General features: G+C 42.0%; 1 protein-coding gene across 4 annotated transcripts in view; it reads left to right on the plus strand.

The window, feature by feature from the left end:
- Nucleotides 1-2,571: 2,571 nt before the first annotated feature.
- Nucleotides 2,572-16,844, plus strand: part of LOC139413715 (plasma membrane calcium-transporting ATPase 1-like) — a 186,584-nt gene continuing 172,311 nt past the window's right edge. For 3 of the 4 annotated variants that reach the window (XM_071161405.1, XM_071161406.1, XM_071161408.1), the window contains exon 1: nucleotides 2,582-3,374. The gene's annotated coding sequence lies outside the window, so the exon portion shown is untranslated. Of the gene's footprint in view, nucleotides 3,375-16,844 lie in introns of all 4 variants that reach the window. The other variant, XM_071161407.1, reaches the window with a different exon arrangement.

The following is a 16,844-nucleotide window of genomic DNA, read 5'->3' on the forward strand; positions in this document are numbered from 1 at the left end:
ATGCCAAAAAAAACACATTTTGATAAATAAAAATGTTTATGTTCAAATGGCGCTCCTGTGAAGTAGTGACGTGCGACATACGCCTAGTTTCCTGAAACGAGTCACATTTTGTGTTGCTGTAGTTACTTCCTTATTTTTATAATACAGGGGTTTGGGCATACATTCCTCACAATTTCCTCCTTCACGGCAATATTCTATTCATACAACATATTCGGTAATAATAATCTCTCCTTTCTTATCTTCACACACACCACCTCACTACTCACTACTTCACACACACCTTCCCATATTTCATTCATACATCACACAGAACTTTCTTAGGTATTCAAAGATAATCTTTATATAACGTTATCAATCGAAGTCCACACATTCAGACAGAATCCTTATATAACGTGATCAATCAAAGTCAACACTATTACCATATGCTAACGAGGTTTCTCGAACATTTGTGTAGTTCCCTGAACTACTTAGGTATTCTCCCAGAATGCCTATACAACATTATTAATGAGGTTTCCCAAACTTTTGTCTAGTTCTCTCTGGATCCCTTCAACTTTTTCAGGCTAGGGTCTGAGGTCCCAGGCTCTTACAATGGGAAAGGTATGGGTCCTATGTAATTCCAGCTCCCAGATTGCATTTCCTATGACTTCAACACTAAGGACTCAAACTCAAAGGAAATGAAGCAATCTTCATTTAATGCTCAGAGGTTCACAAACTCTATACAAGCTTGATGAAAACTCTGAAAAGGGGTGTTCCCCTTCTCTCAAAGCTGAGACCTTGTATCGTTTATCTAGTCCCAGAACAATATCTGGGCATACTGCCAAATAGCTTGGGAGTGATAGTGTGGTTTCTTCCTTTGTGTAATCAATCAGTCACTCGCATGAACCCAACTAATACAGGTTATTACAAAAGCAGCATTGTACTAAACATACACGCAAGAACATTTCCATCAAAATGCTTTATTTGAGTTTAACCTGGAAAAGTAAAATATCGTATTCCTGGCAAAATGTTTAAGATAGTAATTTATTTTTATTTCATTTGAATTACTAAATCAGATGTAATTTTTGACGAGTATGAGACTATCAGCCCCATAATGTACGCCTTAAAGGCATCCCAAATTATATTGGGTGTTGGCTTTTCTCTGTCCTCTGTCTACATTTGTAATAGTAAAGGTTTTCATTTTTTCATTCTCCAAATTCTGTTGCTAAGTGTATTTTCTATTGGTGCAATTAAACATGATATCAGAGAATCATTCTAAACCACTATATCATTGTTTTTGAGTCCAGTAAATTGTTTACTGCATTGAGGCGTCACTACAGCCCCGGGGTCAATCCCAGGCAGTGTCACAGCCGGCCTTGACTGGAAACCCCATGAGGCGGTGCACAATTGGCCCAGCGTCGTCCAGGTTAGGAAAGGGTTTGGCCGGCTGGGATTTCCTTGTTCCATCTCGCTCTAGCAACTCCTTGTGGTGGGCCAGCTGACCCTGGTTGCCAGTTGGACGGTGTTTCCTTCAACACATTTATGCAGCTGGCTTCTGGGTTAAGCAAGCAGTGTGTCAAGAAGTAGTGCGGCTTGGCAGGGTTGTGTTTCGGAGGATGCACGGCTCTTGACCGTCGCCTCTCATCAACGATAACCATCATTAAATCTTAGTTGTAATGACAAACAAAGAATAATAATGATTCAATATTCTTAACTAATCTGTTCACAACTCTTATTCATTTTACAAGTCATAAAAAATGAAATACAATTACATTGTAGTATCATTAAGTCCTTCCCTCTCTACAAATCCATCCCTCTCCACCACCCCCTCCACGTTTCCCCCGCTTTACTCCACCCAAGGCAAGCGGAATTGTATTTCATCTTTACTCTTGTCCACCCAAGCCCAGATTGTCCCACCCTCGCATCCTTACCCACCCTTCCCTCGCCACCCTACCAAGCCAAGATCATCACCCCCCTGCCCTGTCCAAGTTTATCTCCCAACCCCCATCTTTCCCCCTCCCTTCTTCTCAGACACATTTACACCCCTCATCTACTTACTCATCCATTCTCCTTTATTCACACACAACATATACCCTATGCTCTGCACACCCATTCGCTCCTGCCCTCCTGTACATATTCATGTTCACCTTCCATTCATATGCACAGACACTCACTCAAACCCTCTTGCCCACACACCGCCATGGAACAATTATAATGATATATTTCTCTGTTTTGGTAGACAGCCGAGGGATGGTTCTGTTGAAAATGTAACCACTCTCACATTCATAGACAGAGCTATGGATGCAAGGACTGATGATATCATAATTATAGTTTCAACAATGTTTTTCGGCTACAAACATTGGGGTAAAACAAGCTTATATTTTGGGTTCTAATGGGGTACGACAGTTGAACTAAGCTCATGAGGCATTCATGAATTATATCATTAAAGAATCAATTGATATATGTCATGCCTTAATAAATCCAAAAATGTATTTAGCAACTAAGGATTCTAGCTTTAACTGGGTAATCCCGAGCTGATCCCTCCCTCTCTTTCTCTCCCCGGCGACGCTCGCACCAGACACTGCTGTATCCCTCTCGTTTTTCCAGCCACGGAAATCGGTGAACCGATCGGTACGCTCTGATTTTTCAGTAGTCTGGGGATAGGTCGCGTTTATCTGTACGTTTACCGCGGATGTACGTGAACCCGGAACCAACTCACAATTTAGACAAAACAAGAAACCTCGCTAAGTGAATCTATTGGGTCTGCTGCTGTGCTTTCGGACCGAGCAGGTCCTTCCTCTGTGCGATCATTTCCTCCTATTTGTAGAGGAAGGGTGTTAGTTTTCGAAGTGAAATCTCAGAAGTTGGTTTACTTTCGGGACTCGTAACGTGTTGCTCTAGTTTATCATGTACTTAATGTAGAGTTATTGATATCTAAAACACGTCTGTAAAGTGCCGCGATCAAGCCCATCACTGTGTAATGTCACAGTTGTCAAATTGGAGCCCAGATGGGGAACAAAACAAAACAAAACCGTAGGCTATAGCTCGCACTTCTACAGATCCATCCAGCACGCACATTTATGCCAAATAACGCATAGGGGCAAATCCATCTCACGGATTTCTCTTTCCATCTCAACGGCATAATATAGCCACTGATTTAGTTTTTTTGTTTTGTTTTTCTATGTCAAACTGTAGGCTAGGCTACTCACTGAAATACCTTTTGCAAAACCCAGCTCTGACCGAAGCGGAAGAGGACAGTTTTTTTCTGTCTGAGATACGGGACACTGGATTTACCCGCTGGTGGAGACAGTGATTGTGTGTTAGTGAGGTGAGCTGAGCAAAGGAAATGAGCGCTCATTGAGACCTTCTCCTGCCGTCTGACTACCCTCAGCATCCGGGTAAGGACTGTGCCTCTACCACACAGGTGTGTGAATGAATGAATGAATGGTTGCGTGTGTTTTGTATTGGCTTTATCAAGTCAACAAATTGCCTGTTGTCTGCAGAGCTAGTCCTACTTGGGTGAGAACATAATCAAGTTTCAATAAACAGTCCTCCCAGTTTGATCATAAACACGGATGTTTTCTAGGTGGGAACAGCTGTTGATGAGCCGCATCCTTTTTTTCATTTCCCCAAACCTAATTGCTGTGTAATGGGGGGAGATTTAGCGTGTTTAGACATTGAGTCTGTCCTTCACCAAAGAGTGTTTGTCGCAACAGTTTCTCTCATGTTAGAAATACGTTACTGTGCATGTGAAGAAGCATTTAATGCGACCCTGGGTTTATCCAATAGTTTTAATCGTGGGACATGTCACTGACAGCAATGCGCATCTGTCATTGGGGTATCCCAAAGCCCAGTAGATGGCGATATTGAGTGGTTTCATCTTACCGTCCAAAGGGAATCCATGCAGCTGGCCTTACACTCATATCTCCTCTGAACCGGTTTATACATAAAACATTCTCCATTCAGGCTGCAAAACCGTACATTTCCTCCTTAACTCGATTTAATGGGAGAAGGTGGGAGGGGGGGAGACATTCAGCCAATCAGACCAGGGGTGAAAAAACAGTCTGCTGTAACCTGATTCACTGAACACAGTACACAAAATCCGGGACTAGCATTAGCCACTGTAGCATGGTGGTGGAAAATGGTGTTTAATAAAGTAAGCATATTTTTCCCTTTTTTCCCCACCTTCTTACCATATAGCGAATTAAGGAGGAAATTGAATCCTTTGCAGCCTGAATGGAGAATGTTTTATTAACGAACCGTTCCAAGGGGGATACCAGTGTATAGCCAGCTGCATGGATTCCCTTTGGATGGTAAAATGAAACAACACTATATCGCTATCTCCCGGCCTTTGGGCTATAATCAGGGGTCATCTCGTGTGTGTGTGCAAACTTTTGCTTGTATATGTATGTGTCTCTGCATTACTGGCTATGCAGGTTTAGCTTAATCGAGTGGTTATTTTTCGTAGTTCAGATTCTACATTTCATGTGTAGTGAATGGCTGTGCTTGTTGACTGCAAAACATAATATAAGGTTTTAGCTTAAGCTTAGAAAGAGGAGAGACAACCCCTGTTAAGTAATAAGTGCTTTGAAAAGTCAACCCTTCTTACATCATGTCAAGGGACGTAATCAGCTCTCTTCTCGTCTCCTCCTCTCCTCCCTTCGCACTCCTTTTTCTGGGTGTGTCCTCGTGCTAGTGCTTTTCTACAGAGAAGGGAGACCCCGCAATATCTGCTCGTGACGATTTTTCAGATTGTGTGACCTCTAAAGGAGGGCATCTGGCTGTTATTTCCCCCTGCTGTCATTTTCCCCGCCAAGGGCAGGGCCACGGCTATTATTGCTGTATTATTGTCACCGGAACATTCAGGTGGATCTCCCTCGGGCACAGCAACACGCACAAGCTTTAAAGCTGGCTTTTATCCCCGTAGATAGACACAGTCCCCTTCACTCGAGACTAGGTGTGACTGCTGCAGTGAACTGAAAATATATAATCTTACTGTAGGCTTGATACAGAGGAGGCTGGTGGGAGGAAATATAGGAGGACATGCTCATTGTAATGGCTGGAATGGAATAAATGGAACGGTATCAAACCTATGGAAACCACATATTAGACTCTGTTCCAATAATTCCACACCAGCCATTACAATGAGCCCATCCTCCTATAGCTTCTCCCACCAGCCTCCTCTGGTTATATATCACACCTTCATCCTTCCCCTGGCTAAGCAATGGGGAACAGCCTCACGGATATTTTTGTTGTTGTTGCATATTTAACTTATTGAGTACTATGTAAGCTGTATTTAATGCTGTAAAAACATGATATAGCAGTCTGTTACAGGTGTTATATAATCTGTAACTATACCATTACAGTGGGATAGCCTTATACTGTGCCATAATTGCAGTGTCTCATTCATCTCTTTAACTGAGAGAATATTAATTGTCATGTCTGTTAGCTTGATCAATATGACACAACCCGATCAATAAGAGTCAAGGACACTGCATACATGCATAGTGCTTTGTGTGGCTGCCAGTCTGTCTATGTTGATTTGCTGGGTATTCTCATCTTGGACAACTGTCAGAACACAGCCGCTAACCTCTTAAGCGTATTTCGGCCCTCTGCTAAATGGTCTCAACCTTTGTGGCAAAAAGAAAATGCGGGTTGCTGGTTCAAGACGCAATCAGAAATCCATCGTACTCCAGACCGAACAGAAACTGGTGCTGTCAGCTTTTCAGTGTACATGTTTTTATATGTATGTCTATATATATATGTGTGTGTGTGTATGAAGGTGCAGCGTTCTAAAGCACTGCATGTCAGTGTAACAGGCTTCACTGTAGTCCCTGGTTCGAATCCAGGCTGTATCACATCCGTCCGTGATTGGGAGTCCCATAGGCGCGCACAATTGGCCCAGCGTCGCCTGGGTTTGGCAGGGGTAGGCCGTTATTGTAAATAAAAATGTGTTCTTAACTGACTTGCCTAGTTAAATAAAGGTTCAATTTAAAGAAAAACAATATAGACATCTGTACAGTACCAGTCAAAGTTTGGATACACCTACTCATTCAGGGTTTGTCTTTATTTTGACTATTTTCTACATTGTATAATAATAGTGTAGACATCAAAACTATGAAATAACACATATGGAATCATGTAGTAACCAAAAAAGTGTTAACCAAATCAAAATATATTTTAGATTCTTCAAAGTAGCCACCCTTTGCCTTGACGACACCGTGGAATTCTCTCAACCAGCTACATGAGGAATGCTTTTCCAACAGTCTTGAAGGAGTTCCCACATATGCTGAGCACTTGTTTTGCTGGTTTTCCTTCACTCTGCAGTCCAACTCATCCCAAACCATCTCAATTGGGTTGAGGTTGGGTGATTGGGGAGGCCAGGTCATCTGATGCAGCACTCCATCACTTTCCTTCTTTGTCAAATAGCCCTTACACAGCCTGGAGGTGTTTTGGGTCATTATCCTGTTAAAAAACAAATTATTGTCCCATTAAGAGCAAACCAGATGGGATGGCGTATCGCTGAAGAATGCTGGTTAAGTGTGCCTTGAATTCTAAATAAATCACAGACAGTGTCACCAGCAAAGCACCACCACACCTCCTCCTCCATGCTTCACGGTGTGAACCACATCTGTTCACCTACTCCGTGTCTCACAAAGACACAGCGGTTTGATCCAAAAATCACAAATTTGGACTCATCAGACTAAAGGACAGATTTCCACCAGTCTAATGCCATTGCTAGTGTTTCTTGCCCCAAGCAAGTCTTCTTCTTATTATTGGTGTCCATTAGTAGTGGATTCTTTGCAGAAATTCGACCAATTCGACCATGAAGGCCTGATTCAAGCAGTCTCCTCTGAACAGTTGTGTCTGTTACTTGAACTCTGAAGCATTTATTTGGGCTGCAAACTGAGGTGCAGTTAACTTCCGATTTTCTGAGGCTGGTAACTCTAATGAACTTCTCCTCTGCAGCAGAGGTAACTCTGGTTCTTCCTTTCCTGTGGGGTCCTCATGAGAGCCAGTCTCATCATAGCTCTTGATGGTTTTTGCAACTGCACTTGAAGAAAATTTCAAAGTTCTTGAAATTTTCCAGATTGACTGACCTTCATGTTTTAAAATAATGATGGACCGTCATTTCTTTTTGCTTATTTGAGCTGTTCTTGCCATAATATGAACTTGGTCTTTTACCAAATATGGCTATCTTCTGTATACCAACCCTACCTTGTCACAACACAACTGATTGGCTCAAACGCATTAAGAAATAAACAAATTACACAAATTATTTTAAAGAAGGCACACTTTTTAATTTAAATACATTCCAGGCATTCCAGGTATCCACCTCATGAAGCTGGTTGAGAGAATACCAAGCGTGTGCAAAGCTGTCATCAAGACAAAGGGTGGCGACTTTGAGGAATCTCAAATATAAAAGTTATTTAGATTTGTTTAACACTTTGTTGGTTACGACAGTATTCCATATGTGTTATTTCATAGTTTTGATATCTTCACTATTATTCTGCAATAAAGAAAATAGTAAAAATGAAGAAAAACCTTTGAATGAGTAGGTATGTCCAAACTTTTGACTGTGTGTGTGTGTGTACTATATATATATGTGTGTGTGTAAGTCGGAAGTTTACATACACTTTGGTTGTAGTCATTTAAACTCGTTTTTCAACCACTCCACTAATTTCTTGTTAACAAACTATAGTTAGTCGGTTATAGTTGGCAAGTCGGTTAGGACACCTACTATGTGCATGACATAAGTATTTTTTTCCAACAATTGTTTACAGACAGATTATTTCACTTACAGTGAATTATATCACAATTCCAGTGGGTCAGAAGTTTACATACACTAAGTTGACTGTGCCTTTAAACAGCTCGGAAAACTCCAGAAAATGATGTCATGGCTTTAGAAGGTCCTGATAGACTAATTGACATCAATTGAGTCATTTGGAGGTGTACTTGTGGATGTATTTCAAGGCCTACCTTCAAACTCAGTGCCTCTTTGCTTGACATCATGGGAAAATCTAAATGAATCAGCAAGACCTCAGATTTTTTTTTTGTAGACCTCCACAAGTCTGGTTCATCCTTGGGAGCAATTTCCAAACACCTGAAGGTACCACGTTCATCTGTACAAACAATAGTACGCAAGTATAAACACCATAGGACCACACAGCCGTCATACCGTTCAGGAAAGAGATGCGTTCTGTCTCCTAGAGATGAACGTACTTTGGTGTGAAAAGTGCAAATCAATCCCAGAGCAACAGCAAAGGACCTTGTGAAGATGCTGGAGGAAACAGGTACAAAAGTATCTATATCCACAATTACAACGAGTCCTATATCGACATAACCTGAAAGGCCGCTCAGCAAGGAAGAAGCCACTGCTCCAAAACCGGCATAAAAAAGCCAGACTACGGTTTGCAACTGCACATGGTGACAAAGATCGTACTTTTTGGAGAAATGTCCTCTGGTCTGATGAAACAAAAATAGAACAGTTTGGCAGTAATGACCATCGTTATGTTTCGAGGAAAAAGGGGGAGACTTGCAAGCCAAAGAACACCATCCCAACCGTGAAGCACGGGGGTGGCAGCATCATGTTGTGGGGTGCTTTGCTGCAGGAGGGACTGGTGCACTTCACAAAATACATGGCATCATGAGGAAGGACAATTATGTGGATACATTGAAGCAACATCTTAAGACATCAGTCAGGAAGTTAAAGCTTGGTCGCAAATGCGTCTTCCAAGTGGACAATGACCCCAAGGATACTTCCAAAGTTGTGGCAAAATGGCTTAAGGACAACAAAGTCAAGGTATTGGAGTGGCCATCACATAGAAATCGATAAAAAATTTGTCGGCAGAACTGAAAACGCATGTGCGAGCAGGGAGGCCTACAAACCTGTCTCAGTTACACCAGCTCTGTTTGGAGGAATGGGCCAAAATGCACCCAACTTATTGTGAGAATCTTGTGGAAGGCTACCTGAACAGTTTGACCCAAGTTAAACAATTTAAAGGCAATGCTATCAAATACTAATTGAGTGTATGTAAACTTCTGACCCACTGGGAATGTGAATAAATAAATACATGTCGAAATAAATCAGTCTGTCCTTTTATTCTGACATTTCACATTCTTAAAATAAAGTGGTGATCCTAACTGACCTAAGACAGGGAATTTTTACTAGGATTAAATGTCAGGAATTGTGAAAAACTGAGTTTAAATGTATTTGGTTAAGGTGTATGTAAACTTCCGACTTCAACTGTGTGTGTGTACACACACAACCCTGTCATACTGAGCACTCGGAGTTAGGTGGTGTGTATTGTGGTATTTGGTGTGTACTTTAATCTTATCAAATCAAACTTTTTTTTTGCCACATGCACCGAGTACAACAAGTGTAGACTTTACCGTGAAATGCTTACTTACAAGCCCTTAACCAAAAGTGCAGTTCATGAAGAAGAAAATATTTACCAAGTAGGCTAAAATAAAAAGTAATAATAAAAAGTAACACAATAAAGAGACTATATATAGGGGGCACCGGTACCGAGTCAGTGTGCAGGGGTACAGTCTAGTTGAGGTAATCTGTACATGTAGGTGGGGGCGAAGTGACTATGCAAGGTAACGAGCAAACAGTGAATAGCAGCAGTGTACAAGGGGGGGGGGGGGGGGGTCAATGTAAATTGTCCGGTGGCGATTTATATGAATTGTTCAACAGTGGCTTGGGGGTAGAGGCTGTTGAGGAGCCTTTTGGTCCTAGATTTGGCGCTCCGGTACCGCTTGCTGTGCGGTAGCAGAGAAAACAGTCTATAACTTCGGTGACTGGAGTCTCTGACAATTTTATTGGCTTTCCTCTGACACAGCCTATTATATAGGTCCTGGGTGGCAGGAAGCTTGGTCATTTGCACTATCCTCTGTAGCGCCTTACTGCCGAGCAGTTGCCATACCAGGTGGGGATGCAACCGGTTAGGATGCTCTCGATGGTGCAGCTGTAGAACCTTTTGACGTTCTGGGGGCCCATGCCAAATCTTTTCAGTCTCCTGAGGGGGGAAAAGGTGTTGTCGTGCCATCTTCACGACTGTCTTGGTATGTTTTGACCATGATAGTTCGTTGGTAATGTGGACACCAAGGAACTTGAAACTCTCAACCCGCTCCACTACAGCCCCGTCAATGTTAATGGGGGCCTGTTCGGCACGCCTTTTCCTGTAGTCCACGATCAGCTCCTTTGTCTTGCTTACATTGAGGGAGAGGTTGTTGTCCTGGCACCACACTGCCAGTTCTCTGACCACCTCCCTATAGGCTGTCTCATCATTGTCGGTGATCAGGCCTACCACTGTTGTGTCGTCAGCAAACTTAATGATGGTGTTGGAGTCGTGTTTGTTCACACAGTCGTGGGTTAACAGGGAGTACAGAAGGGGACTAAGTACACACCCCTGAGGGGCCCCAGTGTTAAGGATCAGCATGGCAGACGTGTTGTTGCCTACTCTTACCACCTGGGTCGGTCCGTCAGGAAGTCCAGGATCCAGTTGCAGAGGGAGGTGTTTAGTCCCAGAGTCCTTAGCTTAGTGATGAGCTTCGTGGGCACTATGGAGTTGAACACTAAGCTGTAGTCGATGAACAGCATTCTCACATAGGTGTTCATTTTCTCCAGGTGAGAAAGGGCGGTGTGGAGTGTGATTGCGTCACCTGTGGATCTGTTTGGGCGGTATGCGAATTGGAATGGGTCTAGGGTGTATTGTATTGTGTAGAGCTCGACGCAACGGAAAAAAATATTTGTCGACCAGCAGTCTGTTCTTTTGACCAATTGATCAACATTTTGAAATTTGTATTTTTCCCTATATGTGACCCGTTTCAGGAAACTAGGCGTATATTGTGGGTCACTACTTCACATGATAGCCGTTTGAATGTAAACTTTTATTTTTTAATCAAAATGCGTTTTTCATGTGCCTTAAAAAAAACATATGAATAACATTGTTATATTACGAGCATAGTTGGTTTAGCCACAGAAAAAGGAAGGGACCTTCCCACTATCCATGATTGGCTGAGGTAATGAGTGGGCAGGACGTGCCGAGAGATGAGTTTGGACTGGTCTCCCTTATAGCATGCTTCTGTCTATTTGAGCTGGTCAATTTGTCTAGGTAATGCTGTCTAATGCGGCTTTTTTAAATGTATTTCTTAGTAAAACTGCACAAGTGTTGCTCTCCACTCTCTGGAGGTCTGTGTTTTGAAATCAATGGAATTCAAGTATGGTAGCTAAGGAGATGGAGAAAACACCTATCTCTAGATTGCATCTTCAAACTAAGGGCAACCATGGCATCTGACAGGATATGCATCCATCCATGATGTATACAGGTAAGATAGTCTAGCTAACTACATTTTCAGATATTACACGTTTCAAATTTTGACAGAAAATGGTTTTATTTGAAGTTAATGTGTACTGTTAGCTAGCTAATGTTAGCTGGCTGGCTCATTAACTAACGTTATGTGTGTGATCTTATTATTCTTATCATAGAGCCATTTGCTTGGCTAATTATAGCGTAATGTTAGCTAGCTAATATTGAACCTGGTTGGTTAGCTACCTGCAGATTAATGCAGGGTAGTAACGTCATTGGTTGGGATTATGGTTCATTGTTTAGCTAGCTAGCTACATGTCTTAACTAATAAAAGACTCCACTATGTAAGTATCCATTTCAATAGAATGTCACTGCAACAACTGTTGGTAGACATACTAGCTGGTAAATTCAATCTGGCTATTTACTCCAATTTCAGACCATGGGTAAAATAGTCTAGCTAGCTACATTTTCAGATATTACACATTTCTAATTTTGACAAAGTATTTTCATTTCAAGTTGAAGTGTTTTGTTAGCTAGCTGTCTCGCTAGCTAATGTTGTGTATGATCTTGGTTATAGCCTAATGTTAGCTAGCTAACATTGAACCTGTTTGGTTAGCTACCTGCAGATTTATGCAGGATAGTAATGTCATGAGTTGGGATTACAGTTAATTGTTTACCTAGCTAGCTAGCTACATGTCTTAACAATAGACTCTCGTCTGAGTGTGCCAGAGCGCATAGTAACTGCTGAATTCACGAACGCTCAACACCCGTTGAGTATGGCCAGTGTCTGTCCGTTCGTAAATTAAATCTGACAGCACAGTTGCTGTCACCAATGCTCTGGATAACATAACAGCCTAACCAGCTCTGCTAGGGCGAGTAATGTTCAGTGAGCTGTTCTCTCATTTGTGTCTTGAAGTAGCTAGCAAGTTAGCTTGTCTGACTGCTGCTATTAGTACAGAATACCTGGATCAACTCTTAAAGAGATGGGTGGGGCTAAAGCTTAAGAGGGTCTGAACAATGCTGAATGGGTGTAGACAAAGAAGGGCTCTCCAGTAGTAGTACCAAAACATTCAAAGGCCATTTTCTAAAAAATGTGATTTTACAAGTTTATCAACTTTCAAAGCAGAATTACTTTCCCATTTTTGTTGTTCCTCAACTGTAGTGTATATGATTTAACATTTTGTATCTGAGTCTCTACTTTTATCCAATGTAAAAAAAACACAATTTCAAATTTTGTGACATTAGACTGATTCTGAGCTGGTCGGTCACATTTAGACACATCCTATGTGTTTTAATAAAATCAACTATATGTAGGCTACTGAGCTTGTCTGGTGCTTTAAGCACACTGTGATTTAAATAATTAAGACACGCATATGGCTCAAGATGGAGCCAGAGATCAAGATAGCCTAACCAGAAGAACCTGTTCCTGCTTCTGCTGGCCTTCGTAGGCTACACCAGTGGTCGGCAACCTTTTCCATTTGGAGTGCCAATGTTTCTTACCATTTCTACAGATATGCGTGTCAGTTATGATTTTCATATGCACATTTTTGTGAAACAGTTTAATTTAATTTATAATGAGTCTTCGTATCTCCAAATCGTTATCATGTGGTTAATCAAAATTCTAAAAGGAGCTTCTATTGCCATTGCCAACTATGTAAAAATAGCCTACATAAAGCCAACAAATAAAAACATTGTAGCCTGCAGGTAGAAAATACCCTGATAAAAAATATATATATATCCTATAAATCACATTGGCTACGCATTACCTGTCTGCAAAGAACTTGAAACATTTAATCAATTATCAACTTGGTCTGGCCTGAAGCTCTTGCTAGCAAACTTATAAAATACTCTGCACCCTCAGTTTCCGGCTCCAGACAGACACAGCTGTAGGCTATTTGCAAAAGGGATAAGAAGTAATCAGGTAGGCCTATTTTATGACTACACCGGATCAGACCATTTTTGTCTTCCCCTTTCACACCGAGTGGTTATTAAAACAGAGCTGGAAAGATTTTCCAAATAGGCTACGTTGAAGAACTATTGTTTTTACATCCACTGTGAATGACAGACTTTTGTTTACTTGCTGTTTGAGGTAAAGAAAAAATTAGGTTGAGAAGCTCCACAGTGGTGTTGTGTTAAGAGAATACTATCAGATCACCAAATGGGCTTATCTGTAGGCCTACATTTGTACGCAAGGCCTACTTAGTAGCCTAGGTCTACATTTGTACGCAAGGCCTACTTAGTAGCCTAGGTCTACATTTGTACGCAAGGCCTACTTAGTAGCCTAGGTCTACATTTGTACGCAAGGCCTACTTAGTAGCCTAGGTCTACATTTGTAAGCAAGGCCTACTTAGTAGCCTTGTTCCTCACAAATGTAGCCTATGTGGTGCGGTGGGCAAACAATGTGTCCACTCCGACAATGAGAGTGGTAAAAGACTGTAAAATAATGAGATATTGAATGCATTAACAGAAATTAACGTAACCAATCAAAAATTGTATATTAGGAATGTTTGAATTAACAGAAAATGTATTACTGATGTGCCATCCCCGTGGACTCCACAATGGATTAGACCACTGAGACCGATGCCAAATCAAATTTTATTTGTCACATGCGCCGAATAGAACCGGCCCTAAAAGCAACAATGCGGTCTTTATAAAAATACAATTTAAGAAATAAATTGACACAATAAAATGACAATAACAAGCTATATACAGGGGGTACCAATTTTTATTTGACGTAATATGTAGGTAGGGGTTGGTGACTATGCATAGATAATAAACAGCGAGTAGCCGTAGCAGATCTTTTTTTAACGTTTCAATGTTTTAATTTATTTTTACAAATGCCGGGTAGCCATTTTATTAGCTGTTCAGCAGTCTTATGGCTTGGGGGTAGAAGCTGTTAAGAAGCCTTTTGGACGCTTGGCACTCCGGTACTGCTTGCCATGTGGTAGTAGAGTGAACAGTCTGACTTGGGTGGCTGGAGTCTTTGGCAATTTTTAGGGCCTACATCTGACACCGCCTGGTATAGAGGTCCTGGATGGTTTGGAGGCTTGGTCCCAGTGATAGATATATTGGGGCGTACCCTCTAGCGCCTTGCGGTCGGAGGCCGAGCAGTTGCTCTACCAGGCAGTAATGCAACCCGTCAGGATGCTCTCAATAGTGCAGCTGTAGAACCTTTTTGAGGATCTGAGGACCCATGCCAAATCATGTCAGTCTCCGAGGGGGAATAGGCTTTGTCGTGCCCTCTTCACGGCTGTCTTAGTGTGTTTGGACCATGATTGTTTGTTGGTGATGTGGACACCAAGGAACACAATTTGAGAGAAATAAGCTTTTTGTGCATATGGAACATTCCTGGGATTTTGTATGGGACACTTTACATGTTGCGTTTTATATTTTTGTTTCGTGTATTTGCAACTGCTCGACTAAAAAAATCTTGGTCGACCAAACAATCGACCAGTTGACTAAATATGGTCAGCCCTAGTATTGCATTGTATAAGTTGTGTGTATTTGTGTAAGTTGGTGTGTATTGCAATGCAGATTGCGTGCGTAGCTTCAGTGGGTTCAGGGAGGTTATATCTGTGCATATCAAGCTGTGTTTACTCAGTTTAGCCTGCCAGCATCTGGTCTCTCTAATTAAGGTGTGTGTGTGTGTGTGTGTGTGTGTGTGTGTGTGTGTGTGTGTGTGTGTGTGTGTGTGTGTGTGTGTGTGTGTGTGTGTGTGTGTGTGTCAAGAAGATCCTCTTGCGCAAGGGAATGACAGCCTACAGACTGTATCCAGACTTTCCTCCTGAAAAGTCATGTGTTGCAGTCATCGTTCCACATACAGAGCCTTCGGAAAGTATTCAGACCCCTTGACTTTTTCTACATGTTATGTTTCAGCCATATTCTAAAATGGATTAAATTGTTTTTTCCCCCTCATCAATGTACCCACAATACCCCATAATGACAAAGCAAAAACAGGTTTTTAGAAATTTTAGGAAATGTATTAAAAATAAACTTAAATAATAAATTTACATAGGTGTTCAGACCCTATACGGAGTACTTTGTTGAAGCATCTTAAGCAGCGATTACAGCCTCCAGTGTTCTTGGGTATGACGCTACACCTGTATTTGAGGAGTTTTTCCCATTCTTTGTAGATCCGCTCAAGCTCTGTCAGGATGGAAGGGGAGCGTTGCTGCACAGATATTTTCAGGTCTCTCAACAGATGTTTGATCGGGTTCAAGTCCGGACTCTGGATGGGCCACTCAAGGACATTCAGAGACTTGTCCCGAAGCCACTCCTGCATTGTCTTGGCTGTGTGCTTAGGGTCGTTGTCCTGTTGGAAGGTGAACCTTCTCCCTCAGTCTGAGGTCCTGAGCGCTCTTGTGCAGGTTTTCATGAAGGATCTCTGTAATTTGCTCTGGTCTTCTTTCCCTCGAGCCTGACTAGTCTCCCAGTCCCTGCTGCTGAAAAACATCCCTACAGCATGATGCTGCCACTACCATCTTTCACCTGAGGGATGGTGCCAGGTTTCCTCCAGATGTGATACTTGGCATCTGGAGGAAAGTGGCTTCTGTCTGGCCACTCTACCATAAAGGCCTGATTGGTGGAGTGCTGCAGAGATGGTTGTCCTTCTGGAAGGTTCTCCCATCTCCACAGAGGAACTCTGGAGCTCTGTCAGTGACCATCGGGTTATTGGTCATCTCCCTGACCAAGGCCATTTTCCCCCGGTTGCTCAGTTTGGTGGGGCGGACAGCTCTAGGAAGAGTATTGGTGGTTCCAAACGTCTTCCATTAAAGTATAATGTAGGCCACTGTGTTCTTGGGGACTTTCAGTGGTGCAGAAATGTTTTGGTGCCCTTCCCCAGATCTGTGTCTCGACACAATCCTGTCTCGGAGCTCTAAGGACAATTCCTTCGACCTCATGGCTTGGTGTTTGCTCTGACATGCACTGTCAACTGTGGGACCTTATATAGACAGGTGTGCCTTTCCAAATCATGTCCAATCAATTGAATTTACCACAGGTGGACCAATCAAGTTGTAGAAACATCTCAAGGATGATCAATGGAAACAGGATGCACCTGAGCTCAATTTCGAGTCTCATAGCAAAGGGTCCGAGTACTTATGCAAAGTATTTTTGTTTGTTTTTGTAATACATTTTGTAAAAATGTCTAAACCTGTTCTTGTGTAGATTGATGACGTAAAAAAAATATTTAATGCATTTTACGTTAAGGCTGTAACATAACAAAATGTAGAAAAAGTCAAGAGGTCTGAATTCTTTCTGAATGCACTGTACGTCACTACAATATGAATTAATATGCTAGTATCCACTATGCTGTATCTAATTGTAAATACACTACATGACTAAAAGTATGTGGACAGCCTCAAGCACATTAGTGAGGTTGGGGGCTGATGTGGGCGATTAGGCCTGGCTTGCAGTCAACGGTCCAATTTATCCCAGTGTTCGATGGGGTTGAGGTCAGGGCTCTCTTCCACACGATCTCAACAAAGCATTTCTTTATGTACCTCGCTTTGTGCATGGGGACATTGTCGTGCTGAAACAGGAAAGGGCCTTCCC

Source organism: Oncorhynchus clarkii, chromosome 7, assembly GCF_045791955.1.
Source record: "Oncorhynchus clarkii lewisi isolate Uvic-CL-2024 chromosome 7, UVic_Ocla_1.0, whole genome shotgun sequence".
In the NCBI taxonomy this organism is placed as follows: domain Eukaryota; kingdom Metazoa; phylum Chordata; class Actinopteri; order Salmoniformes; family Salmonidae; genus Oncorhynchus; species Oncorhynchus clarkii.